Genomic DNA, 16,570 nt, shown 5'->3' on the forward strand with positions numbered 1-16,570 from the left:
GATAAAGTCTGAACCTAAAACCTGTACATTAAACTGCCATGGGATCTGAAATGGAATTCGTATAAAAACAATTACGTCACAACTCCCTCTCTTCCGTCTTTTCTCTTGCTTCGTTTTGCTGCTTTGCTTTACTCCCCCCCCCCGGGGGGCTGACTTAGGAGAATTCCTGGGAAGCACTGTTTAGGATCTGAGGCAGTCTCAACCATCGAGAAACATAATTTAACTTCACAGGACTAGAGCCTAGTTTATTCTAAAGCAGGTTCAGGCTTGGCAGGGACCGTACTGGTGCTGTCGTGTCCATTCCTTCGGCTGCTGTGGAGCTAGATCGGAGATCGTCCACCAAGTCCTTGGGGGTTTGATTCCATTCCTTTCTCGTGACGGGGACTGACAGAGTTGTCAGAACACACTTATGATGTATGATGCCGATGGAGTGGTGCCCAGAAGCAAAATGACTATGTAAATTCATATCTTCGTTTTTGTTCTGCCTAGTGCTTTGTATAAAGCCGGGCGGGGACTGTGTTATGGCGTTTTTGAATTTTTTACTTTCTAAATTTTCCTAAGTTACCAAATGGTACCCTACTAATTGACGATAACACCAGAATACTCTTACCACAGAAAAATACTAGTAACAGTAAAGTTGAAAATTTTGCGTTGTGTTTATTCCGGATCAACACTTAAAATTCATTTGAGTAAAGACTAGTAAAAATCCTGAACACACAAAATAAATTTAACCATTGAATGATCTAGAAAAACTTATTTATTTAACTATTAAAGCAAATGACTGATATATCCATTAGTTAAAAAAATTTAAATATATTCAACAGAAGTTGTACCATTTGTTTTCACACATCCAACATTTCTGAGTAATTACTTTTTATATTTCTATATAACATCCTTGTAGTTATTACTAAATTTAATATTGCAACAACAGGTAAAACATACCGAAAGAAAAATTATACTATAAATTTAAGAACAATAACCTCCCCGGGGAGCAAAAAAAAAAAATAAAATTTAAAGAAATAATTTAACAAGTTACACTTCCAAAAAAATGAAACACTTCACACAGAATAATCAATACAAAAATATACTGCATACTATACTATTGCATTCAATCACATCAGTTATGATACTGCTATTGCACATAATAATTTTCTATTTACTCCTTTTTTTTTTTTTTTAAGGTATAGTTTAACCGGATAAATGTTAAGTAATTACGCTATTACGATCCTACCAACAAAGTTAATCCCTGAGAGTAGCAGAGAGGCTCAAACAAAGATATTACAAATCAATCCTCACCAAGCAGGCACTCCAAAGTTGAATTACATAATTACATGAAGAACTTATTTTTCCTTTACAATTAAGTTAAGTTACAATAATAAAAAAAATTAAATCCTTAGTCAATTTAATACTTTACTTAATCGACACACAAAAAATGATTTCTATAGTTAGGTTAACTTGGTCTACTACAAAAAAAAAAAAAAAAAAAAAAAAAATTAATGCTCAACACATCAATTAATTCAATCATTTAACTGCAGAATTTCTTTATCCTTTATCTAACCGGGAAAGAAAACATAAAAAAAAGAAAACTTATCTGAGGCAAGCAGTTGCTGAGTAGCAGGCAAAATCTAACCATATGAAACAAAATTGTCCCTTGAAGTTCAGCAGTAAAGCCGGCAGCAAATTGCAGGAAAGGTGTTCGTCGATTATATGGAGGTTATCACGGGAGCCGAGGAGGTTTTCTATTTGATACAGGATGAACAAGGAAGATCCCATCTTTTAGGATGGTTGAAATACAGTCCAGGACTTGGAAACGACAGCTGTCAGCAAGGAGAAAATTTCAGCTCAGGAATCTGTCGGTGGAAAAGGCGAGTCCGACTTCTAAGTTCATAGAAGCAGCGGGTGTTGGAGGAAGCCAGAAGCTAATGAAACATTTCTATGGTAGAGAACTAGGTAGAGACATCTTTCTAGACGACAATTTTCGGCATTATATTTCTTGAGAACTTAAACATAATTAACAATGATGCAAGAAGAATTAGGTGGAGACAAAGATACCCGTAAACCTCAAGGCGCAGAGGCACGAGGCCCGTAATTCTATCTGGTGAAAAAAATCATTCCTCGGCAGAATCTGCTGCCGTCGCGTACAGCAACAGAAAGGAATTCAAAAAAGCAGAAGACGTGTCAAAAAGTGTGCTCGTCCCCCAAAACAACCCGTTAAAAGGGAGGACGCTCGACTGCCAAGTTGGCACAACCCACTCTTCGCCAAGAGTTAAAATAGTTGCAACAACAACATTCCCTCATGTTATCAAACACGCCAAATCCACTACTTTGAAACCTCAACGGAAATTCTATGTCGCCAAACACTCGCCAAATACACACCACCTGTGGAAGGGGGAAATTAGGAATTTCAACAACCCTGCTAGCGGTCCCAACGAAAGAACGCTGAAACTCTCAAAAAGTGACTTTTCAACGGGAAAGAGGGCATTTCATCCCCCCTTTAACTAAATCACGAGCAAACGAAGAAAAATCTACTAATTAAAGCTCATAACTGAAATGCAATTAAAGTTAGAAAAACAAAAGTTATGTCAAATTAAAGAGCTAATTTTTCTGCAACTAATGATATTAAATACTAAGAAATCAAATTAATTTTTGACATGAAAAACTGAGTTTGTTACGTGAAAAATTCACCTATCCATTGTTTGCGTGTACAAGATTGAAGACGCAGTTCGCGTAAACTCGGAAAGCCAAAATATATTACACTAGAATTAATAAGCCAAAAAGAATATAACCAAACTTGTGTAGCTCAAATTTTGAATAATTACAAATTAAAATTTTGATTTTTTTATGAATCACTTAATTAAATTAAATTCGCTACACAACAACTGCAGGGGTTGCGCTCACGTGGAAGAGGTCCCCAGGATCATAGATGGCTCTGCCCGTATGGGTCTGCTAGTCGGACCTGGGTCGGGATTCTATGTTCGTCGGCAATTCTGCTTTGCATTGCAGCTAGCCTCGTACAGTTTACTTTTGTAAATTTAGTCCAATCTTTAAGAAATGCGAGTTGCACAAAATCGGGAGGCTCAGAACTCACCCAGAGTAATAATGTGTATTATCCAAGAAATGAAATTATTTGTGGAATTTAGGCCATGTCTGCAACTCTTTTTGATTTATGCATCCATCGTTCTAACTATGCAGCAAATTCTCGAAGTAATGATGCAGTCTTCTTCAACGTCAATCCGTTGCAAGTCTCCCCGAGTCATCTTATTTCAATAATAACGCAGTCTTATCACAATAATGGTTTCTATTACATCATGGCACAGCGGGACTCGACCTGCGAGATGATTGATTTAACTTTGGTTGCGAAATTAAATTGCGGATTAAAAGTGTTCAGTTGTTTATCAATATCAAAAAAAGGAGAAAAAAATATCGTTTTGCCTAGCCTTTCTACTGATTAAATTTGTAATCTAAATCTGCTTTATAACTAGTGGTAATTTACTTTGGAATAAGAAGAAAATCATTCATCTAACTATATTAAAAATGCTTCAAGGCTCTTGGGCATCCGTTTAGTCTACATCCGTTTAGTCTACATCGCCTAGTCTACATCCGTTTTGAATTTGCGGCATCGATCTTCCTGTTATCATCTATACTTCAGCTATCTTATCGCCTAAATTAAATAACGGTCTTTTCAGCTTTCAAAAAATTAAAATTATGCAACGGATTTTAAATTTTGCATCTACATTTAGTAAAACATTCCTGAAATTTAATTGTATTGATTCAAAAAAAATATTGTTTAAAAAGTGACTCAATATTTCCTATATGATTTTAAATTTACAAATTATGAGAGTTTATTTAATGTTATTTTGTAAAGGATGTATGCTAAACGTTTTTCATTACTCTGAAGTAAGTGATTTTTAATTAAGTACCGCTTTGAAATTAAGTTATCTAATGTGGTTTATATTTTAAATATTGAGCACTATTTTTATGAAAATGATTAAAATTTTATAAAACCAAAAAGATTTAGTTTTTCCTAATTATGATTTATATAATTTATAAGGTATTTCTCTCGCCTTCTTAGCATGCCTTCGTAGTGTAGTGGTCAGCACACTCGACGCGTATTCGAGAGGTTCGTGGTTCGAGTCCCAGCGAGGGCATTGCTTACTTTTCATTTCTCCTGCTTCCAAATAATCTAATGTCTCTACAAATTAAATAACGAATTTAAAGCTTTGTAATTATTTTATTTAGGGATGATTACTAAAACATGACTGCAGTAATAATTAGAAATGCGGTTATTGTTTAAAAAATTTGAATTTTAAGAATTTTGAATTATTTTAAGAATGACCTATATATGAAAAATGAATAAGCTAATTTTGAAAAACTGGTATAGAAATGATTTGAGTATAATGTAGAATATATGTAATGTTTAGAATATTGAGTAAAATAATGATGAATAAAAAAATGCTAAAATTTTAAACAGAAAAAATAATTGCATGTAAAGATAAGCGTATGATAAGAGAATACTAATTTTAAAACAGAGGCCCTGTTTTTAACTCTGTTATTTGTTCCTTTTACTCTCCTCAGAAAATATAAACTTTGAGGGCTCTCGCTTTATAATTTTTCTATATATAAACGGAGTGTGTTGAATTTTTTTATTAATGGAATGCAGTGCAGATCAAATCGATGGTTGCCTTTAAACAAGGAACGGAGGCCTTTATAAGCAACTGCTGAAGCAACACTTAACCACTCATGATATACATGAATCAGTTTTAAGTGGTTTTGCCCAACAGATGGAAATGTTTGTATTAGAGAAAGCTGCGGGGTCTTCGAGTTTTGTATAACATAAGAAAATTAGAAATGTCACAATAACAGTCAAAAACCATAATTTTAGTAATACTATTACAAAATGTATGATGTTAAAATATAATTTATAATAATGAAAAAAATATGTTTTAAACATTTTGAAATTTTTGTGATTATTCAAAATATATAATGTGTGTGCAAAATTTTTACAACTGTGATATTGTGTTCAAAGCTTTGCAAAGCCTTCCCTGAAAAAATCTAATTATGTGGACTGCCAAATACGAAGACTTTTGGACTGAGCAATTGAAAGGACTCAATATATCATCAAAATATCATCAAACTTGCAATTATGTAAGTAATTATTTGGTCGAAATTTCAGAATTTGTGTTTTTCAAATTATTCCTTTTTATTTGCTAATGCTTCAATGCTTTCTTTCTAAAAAATCTTTTCTCACACTCAGCTGTTTTCGTCTTGAAGGAGGGGAGGGGGGGAATATGTAAAATATAAATTATTTATCTTTCAAAATCTTTTAAATAATAAATTAATAATAGACCTTTAACTCATCTCTGCATTCTAAAAGAACAGATCAATAATTTTCTAACTAAACGAAAACGATCCGTCATTTAATATGTATTGCACTTTTATCTGAGAAGTCTGAACCCAACACTTGTACATTAAACTGCCATATGATCTGGAATGGAATTAGTATAAAACTTTAACTCCGTCACAACTTTATCTCTTCTGTCTTTTCTCTTACTTCGTTTCGCTGCTTTGAGTTGTCGTTAGCCTCGTAGAATTTACTTTTCTAAATTTAGTCCATTCTTTAAGAAATGTGAGCTGTACAAAATTGGGAGGTGCATAGCGCACCTACAGTGATCAAGAGATAAAATTATTTGTGGAATTTTGGCCATGTCTTCAACATTTTTCTTGGTATATGCATCCATCCTTCTAACTACATAGCATAGTCTTCAAGTTATGATGCACCCCTTTCCAACGCCAATCCGTTGCATCTTTCACCAAGTCATCTTATTTCAATAACAGTGCAGTCTTATCACAATAACAGAGCAGTTTTTTTGCGTATATATTCTTTTGGTGCGACCGATTGCAACCAAACAGGAAGGTGCAGAACTACATGTTAAAGCAGCCCCAAAAAGGTTCAAATTTCTGATTCCATTCGTTTTTAAGTTATGCCAGATAAATTAAGCGCGTACATAACAAACGTACGTGCATACGTACGAGATAACATACGTGCGCATGTACATACGTATAGACATCACGATAAAATCTCTTCTGAATCCATTTTAAATAAATTTTACATTCCGTTTTGGGTAAACGATTCCTTTATTATGTCCATACGTACAGATGCCACATAAAAGCATCGTTGAAATGGATTCAAGAGCGGTTAAAATGGAAATTTCCTTTGCATCTTTCACCATCCGAAATGTTTCGCGATTATAGAACTACTTTAACTTCGGACAACGAATTAAAGGTAATGGTAATAAAAGAAAGTGCACAATTTTATTAACCTCTACTATCTGAAGTACCTGGATATGATTAAATATTATGCAAACAAGAACTACCTTCTAAGGTCAAATTAAAATGTGGCTTTCGATCGTAGGCTGCAGATTGTATTACGTTTAGCAAATATTTAGAAATACGTCTCAGAATAAGATACACAGTTTTTTTCAAATGTTTTACGTTAATTTCAAATACAAAATATGTGAATAAAGTACTGAGATGATTTATAAGTATGAAAACTATATGAAAATTAGGAAATTTGGTCAATAAAAGCAAATTTTGTTAATCTGGCTGTGGACCACTGAAGAGGCAAACAGCTCAATCTTTGCATGTAAAATATGGAATTCAAAACCAAATTTAATTTAGATTCAATAAAATGTAGCCAACAAAAGCAGAAACAAAAAAGGAAGGAACAAAATATGGTACCAAGAATTAGTAAAATGTCACAATCGAAGAAAGAAGTATGTTTACACTTTTAACATGCATTATTAATTTAGGTATTACAAAGGAATTCAATCACTTGGAATTTTAAAGCATTTCTATTTATTATATTACATATTTATATGCATGAAATATTGCTTCATAATGCTTATTCAGATTATTTTCTACCGAAATGAAAATATACTTCACTGACAACCGCTATTCTGCTCATTTTATAAATCTGTTTCAGTCTGTTTCTCTTCAATTCCACATATACGTATTTTAGGTCTTTTATGAAACTTCACAGTTTATTCAGGAAATAACATATCGAATGGGAGTAGTTGTTTATATTGAACAGTCGTGTATATATTATTCATTCGAAAATAGAGTATCTTACTTTCACTAGTATTTTACAAACAGCTGTCTAAAATTCTGTATTTTCTTATTCCATTCAACCTCTGTATAGTATTAAATACAAAGGCAGCTAAACAGGGAAAAAATATTTATGCAAATACTCTGAAGCGGAAAAGAGAAATCTAAAAATAAAAAGATCAGTAAATTCATTATATTATGTTAAAAAAAGCGCACATAGTGATCCATTTTTTAAAAAGAACACTCTCAACCTTCATAGAATTCTCAAGACTAGCTTATTTTATTCCATAGCTCATTGAAAATTCAGAACTACTTGTCTGTAAATTTGAAGCTACTTCAAAATACAAAATTTGAATTAGTTTAATGTCAAGCTCGAACAACAGATTTGTAAACTTAAAATAATATTTGTTTCCAGATGAGTGTGACAGATGCGTCGAATATATCCTCCAGCTGTGTCCTCTTTGGAGAAAAAGATGCTCAAAGTTTCCTTTTGTATCAACATCTGAATATTGTGGATTGATAGTTGTCTTGAATACATGCATGGAATATCTGCCAAGCATTTCTCATTTTCTTCTTTTGTGATATGTACATGATACCGTATTTTATGTTTTTCCACGACTTTATTCTCTGCAGGAATTTTATAGCATAGAAAGAAGAGAAATATACATCCTACCATTAAAGTTTGTGAAACAAATGGGAAGTACTTAAATTTCAAACATTTAGATGCAATTTATAATCAAATTTTCTATGTAAATGCAGTTGTGCGATTATAGTCTTATTGTACTATTTTCCAGCTTAACGAAGTTCATCTTAAGCCATTTCACTCAAACGAATGACTTCCATTAGTACATTTTCGACTTCATGATAAAATTCTGAAAGAGATTTTCAGTTTCAGAGAAACAGAAATGTCATTCAGCTTCAAAGTAATGATGCTTTGCATGTGATGATGCTTAGAATATAATGACTCTTTCAAAGTGATGAATATGTTAATACATTGGCAAATCCTGATTCTTTGATATTTTGATACTCTGAAGATTTGATACTTTGAAAATTATCATACTTTGAGACCTTGAAACTCTAATACTTCATGATGCCTAAAGCCATGATGCTTGAAGTAATTATTATTTCAAAGTAATGAGTAATGAAATCTATGGCCTAAATTGCAAGGGTAGCAAACGTTTAGCCCAGATTTGCGAGATTGAATTGTCTATATTGCTTACAAAGAATGACAGATAAAGTGAACCACTTTAAGAACTCAAGCTAATTGTAGTATTTTAAGCATTTTATATTAACAATTTCAGCCTTGGAATGATCAAGTGTGGGGGGGATTCTATCCGTACTGACCCCTGACGTACACTAATGGCCACCGCCTTTCTTCTACATCGGCCATTAAAGAATCTCTCGAAACAGTCACTTTAATGCATTATTATCTGCGTTTCCCTTTATAAATCTTCAAGTGAGTTCGCTACCTTTCTTAACCCTTTAACTGTCCTGCCACTCAACATGACAGTTGCAAAGTTCGCTTCTAGTGGAGCATTATTTTCTAAAAAATAAATAAATATAAGTGAATACCTATTAGTAGTTCAGTAATTCAGTCTTGTGTGGTACATCTGGAAACACTTTTCCAAGCACAAACCAACTCCACAATCACTACACCAGAATCGTGATTCCTTTCTTATCTTTTCCCCATTTTTATCCTTTTTCGAACAACACACTTTACACTGTCTTGTAGGCTCACGTTTCGCAGGAGTAGGAGGAATATGGGATATAAAATGTCGTTCGGTAAGACGGGCAGGGTTATCTATTGTAGGTCGTCTGCCAACATTCTTTTGTCCAGAAGCTGCATCATCATATTTATGTAAAAGCTCTTCTACAACTTGGATTCGAAATTCTAAAAATGTAATACGTTTCTCAACTACATTTTATAGAGCAAATGTGAGTTCCAGAGTACCTTGTCTAGTAAATGTAAAAATAACTTTTTATAATATTTTTTCTGACGTTTTCGGATTGTTGGATGAAAGGATATTTCTCAATCACAGCGATCTACACCACCCATAGTTAGACCGTAATTAGAAACAATCTTCGGCTTGAGTATATCTCCATTTTTTTTTTTTATTTTTGAGGCTGACCATGGATGCATCATGAATACTGCTCATCAAACACACATTCTTCATCTTCGGTTGAAGAATCTAAATCATCTATATAACGTTTCAAAGAACTGGACGCCATTTTACAACAAAAACATCCCATGCACTTTGACCCAAAGAACTTATAACCTCTAACCTTTAAAATCTTCAGTAAAGTGCTGTCATCTATTGAACTGAGCGCACATTAACTTTTACCGAGATACAGTCGGGTTTGACAAAGAGATGAAGCCGAAATAAACGTCTCCCGATATATATTCGGGTATAACTATACGATGCACTCAAAAAAAAAAAAAAAAATTACCCCGAGTAATACTCGGGCGTGACATTTTCGAACACCAGTGCTGTGCCCGAGATTATCTCGGGCATGACAGTTAAAGGATTAATTTGCAAACTGGGTGATTTTCTATATCTGCACGGTGCGATTATCATAGCATTTTAGCTTAGCATTATCTTGCGTTTTACGTAATATTTGGCATTTTGTGAAAGTATCCCCCTTTTTAGTGGCTTTGGACCGCCTGAAATGTTCCCTTAAAACCTAGTGGTAACATCCTGACTCCTACAGACCGTCAACGTACAGTTCTTTTCATGAGAGCTCTATGCTTTGGTAACAGGGTAGAATTATGTATTACCCTAGCTTTATTGATCACTGTATTAATATAGTAAACTTTGCTACATTTGACGATTTAGCACTCACAAAGAAATCACTTTGCTTTCCTTTGGAGACGTATAATGCAAGAAAAACTGAAAACATATTTATTGAATTTATTATACTTTTAGGATGCTTACTTTACTTTATCAAATTTACTTACTTTATTGAAAATGTTGATTGAAATTTACAACTTGTAGCACTAATCTGAATTACAACTTGAACTTTCTTTGCAATATGTAGAACTCGATCGCCTATTGTTGCGTTATTAACAAACGTGCACTGTTCAACTTTACAATGCTCAGCAATAGTCAGAGATCGTATCCGAAATGAAGAAAGTCTCACCAAATTGATAGCCCATCTGATGGAATAAAACGTTTTACCGCTATCTGCAGTGCTATAAATCCTTTTCCTCGGTTCCTGATTGATATATTGTCAGAACTACTATAAAATTGGGCAAATCAGCGCCATGGTAACGTACGATTGAAACCGGACAGTATAATAGCTAATGAATTTCTCTGCATTACCTACTGTACATTTAAATGTCGGCACCTTAATGTCTTCTTAAATACTAAATAAGTCAACAACAAAAAAGTTTTGAAAGGGCTCTGATTTTAACAGTCCCCCCAAAGGGTTTGTTTAGGTTGTCTACGCTCTCGCTGAGCACGCTGTCTACCAGACTGTTATTGCACCCACTTTCGCTAACCCATTTCTTTATATCTTTTTAACTTTATTATTAAGCGTCATTTTCTTCATTAGGCCTTATAAAGTTCAGCACCAAAATTGCAAAGTTTTAAAAGCAGCATGTGTTTAGATTTCTCCATGAAGTGTTAAGTCTTGTAATGCATTTTTTCTATTTTTTTCTGTTAGATTTTTCTCACTTTATCGTACCAATGCACAGGTTTCTTAATAAGATGTCTCGAAAAATAGTTTTGTCTGTTATTACTAACGTTTTGTGTGCTAAGTTTGTTAATTAAATACCATGTTCTTTGCACTCAATACCACATAAAATTAAGTTGAATAGCAAAATCACAAAATATTAAAAAAGAGCATATCTTTAGAATGTCAAATATACAGTCTCCCGGGCTGGAGATAAGATTTTAATCGGTACACTATTGCCCACTTTGAGATCATTGAGTTTGGTAAAAGTTCATTAAAATTTTACAAAATATAAAATTCGAAGTTCAAAATCCCATCTCTCAAGTGCCCATCTTCCGGTGTAGGAATACGTTATTCAAAATTTAATTCCCCTTGGTACCGCCGTTTTTTCACAATGGGAGAAACATATATACAATACATTCATGCAAATTCCTAATCATTTAATTTCTTTAAAAGTGATGGAGATAATATTTCTTGGCAGTAATTTGAAAATTGATTCAGACATTTAAAGTGATTCAACAACAAATTCCGTTTCGAGAGGAATATCCCATTCAGGCTAGCGTCCTTTTGGGTTACTAAAATTGAAACTTGAGAAAAGAAGCATAATTCAAAATTGAAATCTAAAATTAAACACATTGATTAAAAATTGTGATGCTTTCGATTCCTAATATTATGGAATAGATTTTCATATTAAAATTACCAAGCATTGAATTCATACGTACCTTAAATTAAATAATTTCACAGTTAAAAGGAATTTTCTGAGAGAGGCAATCATACTTCTAGCAATTATTGTCAAAATTTACGGAATTCCCCCTTTCTGTTTTCCATTCTTTACCAAAGAAAATTCCTGAGAAATCTGATTAAATATTTTAGATCTTGCATCTAATATTATCCGTTAAAACTGAAAATCTATTTAAAAAATTAAGAATTTAACTTTTATGAAAGGCATAATTTTAAATTCAGATTAATAATACTCGTGCATATTTAATTGTAGTGTTAATGTTTAAAATTATAAATAAAAAAATCGCATACATATTTACTGTTGTTATATAGTCTTTTTTTTAATGGCGGGCACTTGCCTTGCCTATAATGGCATTGGCCACTCCTAAGACCAGAAGTGCTGGCCATTTTACTGTGGAGGCACTTAATAGGCGGCTGTTCTACAGTTAATGGTAGCAAAATGAAAGGAATGGAAACATGAGTTATTTGACAGCATTTTATATGGATTTGTGATAAAAATGAAATTTTTAAAATAAATATAGTACTAAAATATTCAAAACGCTTTGTATTATAAATGAAAAAGAACGAAAAAAAAAAAACAGAATTAATTTCCTTTAATTTTATTTTATACAATGCAATTCAGATATAAATCGCGGATTGCAGGTAGTTGACTAAGTACTTATGATTAGTTAGATAGAGACTTCTTGATATTTTTACTGATGCATTGACTGATAAATTAAAATTAATTACTAATTTTAATTCTGGTATTCATATATATATATATATTAAATAAAATTTGGAAAATTACAGATTAAAAAAGTGTTACAATCTTAAAAATTAATTCCTTAAATGCATCTATGTTTGTTAAAACCTAATGGAGGGATATAACGTCTATGTTTGTTAAAACTGAATGAATTTTCTTTAGATTTATATTCCTAATGGAGGGCTAAAACCTAAAAGAATAAATATAATATATAATTAAAATATTAAATTTCTAAAAGAAAATCAGAAACGCAAAATTTGCTGTTGACTTTGCTGTGAAGTATAAGATATAACTACTGCAAGAAATTACATAACACCAATCTAAGAAATACGTAGACTAAAATTAAAAAAAAGCTGTACCTATAATTAAAAAATTTTAAATACTTGAAAATTGTTCTCCTATTACTATCAGATAAGAATCAGTAGCAGACTTATTTCAGTTTTAGTTATCTAATTAGCAAAATATAACCGTACTGATCTTGTGATGAGGTTTTCTTATGCAATTAAAATCCAAGATAATCATCCCTCTAAGTCGTTTCTATTCTCAACCATTTTAGAATCTTAATTTACATTCCCCGACTAATAATATGGACATCCATTTAATCTAATATTGAATACTCTTCGCACTCTAATGTTCAGAACTTGCACTGTGAGCAACTAAATTCTATATTTAGTTCATGCACTTTGTTTAGGCCTTATTTAATCAATTTTCGAATTTAAATTCATTATTTAAATAACAAATTAAATTCGTTAATAAATCCTATTGTTCAAATGAATTAAATTCGTTATTTAAATAACAAATTACATTCGTTAATAAATCCTATTGTTCAAGTGATTTAAATTCGTTATTAAATCTTATTGTTTCAAAGCGTTTTCAATGTTGTTGGATTATAATGTCAGCGCTTAAATTTTAATGACAACGCTTATACAATCAGACAAAAAGCATATTTGTTGCACTCATCTTGATTGATTCAGTTCAAAATAATTCAAAATACCATCAGATTTCTGGTTTGCATAAGCAGTAAACCTAATTTTTTTCTGCTAATAGTTATGAATTTCAAGTATGTAAACCGAATTAACAAAAAAAGTAATCAAATAATGAACAATTCTATTATCTACTGCTCTGCTCACCTCATTGACGAAAGATTAATCCAAGATTTGGACCATAAACTCAAAATAGAAGATCTATTGCAGCTACAGCTCCACGAACATATAACAGTGAAATGAAAGCGTCTAATTTATCGAGTGGGAAACTCCAATTTGGATTTTGGGATTTCTTACGTGCCTCTTCTTCAGTGCCCTGCGTCTTCTTCCCAGAGAACATGACGCAGTATTTTTTCATTTATAAACAATTTCCATGCACTACTTGAGTTGCCATCAATTATTTTTCTCTTTGCGTGAAAAGGTGGCCCAGCTACTTCTCGTAAGACATTCTTCTGAAGACGTCTCTCTGGAACACTTGTCGAAATATTTCCTGCTTCCCGACCTGAAACATCATTCGCTGTTTCTCCATCGCCTTGAATTTCGTTACCTTGGATACATATTCCTCGTTCTCAATTCATGTTTTGTTTCCTTTCATTACTTTCTCGAGCTCGACTTCTGCCGCTGATTTCACTTTCAGAACCTATACTAGTAGAAGGCAATGCAATATTTCCTTGATCTAAATTTTTAATTTCTTTTTCTATTTAGTGAACAGATTCTCCATCAGAAGAAATAGATTCATTTGTTTCAGTAGGAGCAATCCATTCCTAGTTGGATAAAGGGATGTAATTTCGGTATGAAATTCTTCATCAGGCTGTAGAATTATCAACCACCATTCGTTTAGTTCCGGCGCCACTGTATAGACATTAGATATTTTTTGGAAGCAGGAGAAATAAAAAAATGAACAACGCTTTCGCCGGGAATCGAACCACGGACCTCTGGACTACGCGCCCAGTGTGCAGACCACTACACCGCGAAGACACTCTAAGAAGGCGGGAGAAATACCTTATAAGGTTCAGTTTCTGAAGCAGCATTATGATCAGAAAGACTTTCAAAAACTTTCAGCATCTCTTCATTCGTTATATTCTGTAAATCGTAAGTTATCAGAATAAACGTTTTGAGACGTGCCTATTGAAAATTTACATACTAGTTTATATACTTAGTTTATATATTTAATTTATTTAGTTTATATATTTGATTTATACACTTAGGTCATACACTTTATCACTACATTCCCTTCACTCCATTCATCATTACATTTGTGCAACAGCAACATTTAAAATTTTCTGTATTGCTTTAATAAATTTTAAATAATCTCCTCATTCAAATTTCAGTTATTGTTTACATCAAAACTAACTCGATTCTTCTTCTCTTTAAGAAAAGTAAATTTTCATGTTCTTGACATTTTCATGTTTCATGTTCTCTTTAAGAAAAGTAAACATGTTCTTGACATGTTTTCTAAATATGCTCAAACTACAATCGCACTGTCATAGATAGCTAAATACATTAAAAGACAAAAAAAAGAACGGTCTATCTCGAGAGTTTAAAGACTATAAAAAAATTAAAGAAAGTAAGAAGAAAAAATATGTAATAAAGTATGCCAGAAACATTAAAGAGATTTTTGTAAATACAGTGTACAAATAAATATCTAAACTTAATTTAAGACTCCTGAATATCTATATGTAGATTTCAAGTTATCTTTTGTTAGATGTTATTATTAAAACAAGAGAAAGCATGTAAAATATTAAACGTTTTTCGTATAAGAATCAAACTGCGGAATAAAGCAAAATCTCATACTCCAGTTTCAGATTAAAAAAGAAAAAAATGCCCGCTGTAAGAATACTACAGAACCCAGATCAACTTTATTCCTTCCGTATCTTAAAAGTGCGTTGTCTGAATTAGAGATAGGTATAATAATAAAACAGAAAAAAATGGGGAAACATTAAGGAACAATCATGATAGTAAAGGTCGTAAGTAATGCATTTTTCAAAGTGGAAAAAAATGCAAATTTTTGAATGTGCTGTAATTTCAAAGAGCCACGCGTTTCAATGTCTATCTATTATGTCACGATATGGGAGCTTGTCACGCTAACTTGATACAAAAAAAACAGAGTGTGAGGAATAATCGATTCAGTAATGCACTAAAACATTTCACATATATATCAACAGTAACCATTAATATCCTTATTTAAAAACTATGTAATTTTAGATATGAATGATAAAAATGTTTTTCTCCTTAAATTGTATTGGATAACATTTAAATTTTTAAATCATTCATCACCATGTCTTCACAATGGAATAGGTTATTTTTTTTTTCAAGATTACACTTGAATTATTTATGTACTTGATGATAATAAAGTAATTAACAAACAATAATTCAATAATTCCGAATATTTTCGTATACACATATACATATGAGTGTATATATATATATATATACATATGAGTGTATAAATATATATATATATATATTTATATATATACATATGAGTGTATATATATATATATATATACATATATATATACATATGAGTGTATATATATATATATATATATATATATATATATATACATATATATATACATATGAGTGTATATATATATATATATATATATATATATACATATATATATATATATATATATATATATATATACATATATATATATATATATATATATATATATATATATACATATATATATACATATGAGTGTATATATATATATATATATATATATATATATACATATATATATATATACATATACATATGAGTGTATATATATATATATATATATATATATATGTAATGATAACATTTCATATAGATATATGAAAAATTTGTTATATATATAGAATAACTCGATTTCGCACTAAGTGAATTTAAGATCATACAACATTATACATATATATATGCAAAAAGAAACATAATAATAGACTAAAAATTAAAGCCAATACTTTTAAACTCGTCCTGCGCTATAGCTGCAGAATTGAAGCAAAATAAACTCAAAGCATCTAAAGTTAATATTAAATTGGAATCAAAGCAAGGCAATTCATCATTAATAATTGTAACTGTTTATGAGATGTTTAACACAGTATCTAAACAAATCAAAATTAAATTCAGAATTGATGGTAGAAGAAACTCGAAAAATAAAATTACGAAAGGAAATATAAAACATTATAAAAATATATAAATTATAAAAGGTGTAAAAGTTAATCTCCCTTTACTAAAACTCCAATTTAGAACTAATCACGGGAAAATGAAATAAAGCTTCACAAAAATCGATTAATATGTTTCGAAAACATGCTTCTTTCTCTTGGTTCATTT

This window comes from Stegodyphus dumicola, chromosome 4 (assembly GCF_044657685.1).
Source record: "Stegodyphus dumicola isolate Sdum_Otavi_A_Nest chromosome 4, ASM4465768v1".
In the NCBI taxonomy this organism is placed as follows: Eukaryota; Metazoa; Arthropoda; class Arachnida; order Araneae; family Eresidae; genus Stegodyphus; species Stegodyphus dumicola.